Below are 3227 nucleotides of genomic sequence, written 5' to 3' on the forward strand. Positions count from 1 at the left end.
ATTCAAGATTCAATTAAGATTCAAGATTCGTTTATTTCTCCAAGAGGCATATCCACTTTAATAGTTAACTAAGGAATGAACAATAAAATTTATAACCAATTACTTTGTGCCACATATTGCAAGCTTTCGAACCCGCCGTAATGGCGCAGTGACTTCGGCGCTGAGCTGCTATAAAGACGAGGTCGCGGAATCGAATCCCGGCCGTGGCTGTCGCATTTCGATGGCGGCGAAAACTCGCCGTGTATACCGCGCATTGGGTGCCCGTTAAGAAACCCCGGTGGACGAAATGAATCCGGAGTCCCTCACTACGGCGTGTCTCATAATCAAATCGTGGTTTGGGCACATAAATCCCGAGAAGTTAATTGAAAGTAAGTTTATAGATTACGGTAGACGGCGAAATCACAAGGTGTATTCGCTTCGGAAGAATTCCGAAGCCGGCACGGGTTTCAAGATATGCATCGCCATGATTGCGTTGCGGTAAAAATGCACTGTTATTCGATTTACATATATAACAAAACGCCTTTTGTGCATCGAAGCGCAAAAAATGGTTATACGGCATTGTATTTCTTTGCACATTAATGAAACGCATATCTCAATACTTGTGTCGCCCTCGGAATGCCAAGTGGATATGCCTCGCAAATACACCTGCTCCAATTCGTAAATTTCAATTGTCCCGCGAAGGCTTTGGTAAAAATAATCACCGTCCAAGCACTCCATAGAGATGGTTAACCAGCGAAGCTTAAACGTGCGCCCCCGGTGTTTATCACTGGGTAAATCCCGGCGGTTCGTCAAACGACGGCTTGGTAGGCCGCCGGATCCTCAGTATGCAGTTGCTGCTTGCGCTCGGCTGCGCGAGCCTGTTCTTGTCGCCGTGCTGCAGCACAGGCACGGCGTAGACGAGCTGGTTGCCGCTTCTGCTCACAGCGTTGCTGATCAAAAGCTGCCTGCTCATAAGGAGTACGTATGAGGCGTGGCCTACCCACTTCGTTGCCGGCGAGAAACAGCTGCGCGCGCGGTCGGCCAGCTCGGCTGCGACGGAGAGCAACGACGTCACTACTGGCGCAGCTAATCCAACACCACCTAGATTTTCACTCCGATCCATGACGTCATGTTGCCTGGCCTGACTGCCGTAGAATGTAATAGGGATGCTCCCGAGTAAGCAACAGTGATTTTGACGTCACCTCTTTTATCACGCTAGCCTTGTCAATAGAAATTTAGGGCAAGGTAGGGTGACGTGATGGATCGGAGTAAACAGGCATTGCGCTGTCTAGGTGATGTTGGGCTAATTGCGCGCCTCTGTTCCTCACTCTTTTTTTTTTTATTCGCGCATACGCATGGGGTTGCGCCAGAGGAGTTTTCGGCGTACAGGCGATCGACAAACGCACGTACGGACGGACCGATGAACCGGCTAGTCATTTACTGCTTCGCTGTAAAAATTCAAATGACACTTACTTGTCCCTACGTGGATGAATGCGAAAGCATGACGATCAATAAATTTTTAAAAAAAGTCGATAGCCTGACGACCGCCGCACGATGCGTGTGCTATGTCAGTCGTTGAGTAACTAGTTCTTGGGACCCCTAGTTCTTGATCCGACACGGGAGCGCTCGGTGTCCAGCGTGCGGATCCAGGAGGAGCCTACCTGGGCCACAGACGATAGTTTCTCTTTTTTTTTTAATTATGTCATTTCTAAATTTTAAAAAATTCAGTGCCATTCCACTCTGTTAAGCTGGATGGCCAGCCGAACTGTGTACGTGGGTCCCTTAACGGCTAACTGTCCATTGCCGTGCGTCAAACGCAGTATGCACATTAATTGAAGGCGAGGGGCGAGCAGTCGCTCCTCCCCGATGTTAAGCCTCGGAAGATGATGAGGCACCGGGGGGGTGTTACATACCCGTGTATTGTTGCAAAATGCGGCACCACACCTTTTACTAAGGAATCCCGGCACCTAGAACAGACACGCACCTCACCGCACTCCGAGGGCACACACTGCTTCACCATCGCCAAAGCGATCGTGCGTTGGTCCACATGCCTCAGTGCAGTAATGGTTGTGAGGTCACTCGGAAACCACAAGCGGTCACACACAAAACAGGCCACGCCACATTGGCTCTCCACAAACTCCCTCTGAAACCTGGCCGTTGCTCCGGTGAAATGTTCCAAGTTTGTGGGACCGGGGCTACATGGAGGGTTCGCATCTCTTTCCGTCTCGTGGTATTGGCGGGCAACACGGGACCGCCGCCACGGCAAAGCAGAAATAAAGGAAATGAGATACGCAATGCTTGGAACGCCGACAAAGAGAGGGCGGTGCGAACGTAGGCATGGCCGACGCGAGTCAAATTGTTGAATGTGTTCTTCTCGGCTCAATATGTGATACGGGTTGTATTTGGACCTAATATATTAAACTTATTTTTTCAAGTTGGCGGAGTGATTAAAGCCTCCTTCGCCTCCGCCGGGGCTCGGCCCGGTATTGCACTGTCTTCGGTATCGGCTCCCGTATGGGGAGAAATTCTTGATCTACGTGGCTCTTGCCCAGGGACACATTTTTCATCAGAACCTAGCCATATACAACTTCGCTGTAAAAAGAAGAAGACTAAGGTTTGTTACTTCAAATAGTACTAACATAACATAAAAAGAAAACTCGCGTTTTCATTGTCTTAAATGAAAGTAGAACATGCTGTGAAGCTCACAAAAATTCCATGAATGGCCAAAACGTCCTGAATAATTTACCGTAATACTTGTTTCTACGAACCGAGGACCGAATTCAGAGAGCTTTTCGTTCCTAAGTGCTATGTTCCATTGGCCGGCTGCCTTCGCTAATGATGTGTCCAGCAACAGCATCGGCTGGAATTATCGCTTACGAACTGCACTTCGCGTAAGAGCTTTCTTTGTGTGGGAATACGCGCCCAGTTTTCGTTTAAGTACTCAGCAGGTGGATGCGTTATATGACGTCACGATACAGAAGATCGTTCCGTTCCCGCGATCGCTGAGGCTGTGTGACACTCGAGCGCAGACAAAAGAATTGCAGGGAGCACACTTGATGTTTTTTTTTTATTGGTAGCGTCATCATGCCTATTCCTACTGCTAAACGGCGTCACCAAATTTTTCTATGCGTCGTGAAGTAACAATAATGTCGATGACGCTATGTCCAGCATTTCGGAACAACTTTACTGTCAAGCTAAACTACCTGATGCTTCCCAAAATTCATATTTGTTAAGCGGCATTTTCTTGC

General features: G+C 48.6%; 1 pseudogene; it reads left to right on the plus strand.

Moving 5' to 3' along the window:
• Positions 1–2316: 2316 nt before the first annotated feature.
• LOC142558639 (U2 spliceosomal RNA) lies at positions 2317–2496 on the plus strand (annotated as a pseudogene).
• The last annotated feature ends 731 nt before the right edge of the window (positions 2497–3227 follow it).

This window comes from Dermacentor variabilis, chromosome 9, assembly GCF_050947875.1.
Source record: "Dermacentor variabilis isolate Ectoservices chromosome 9, ASM5094787v1, whole genome shotgun sequence".
In the NCBI taxonomy this organism is placed as follows: domain Eukaryota; kingdom Metazoa; phylum Arthropoda; class Arachnida; order Ixodida; family Ixodidae; genus Dermacentor; species Dermacentor variabilis.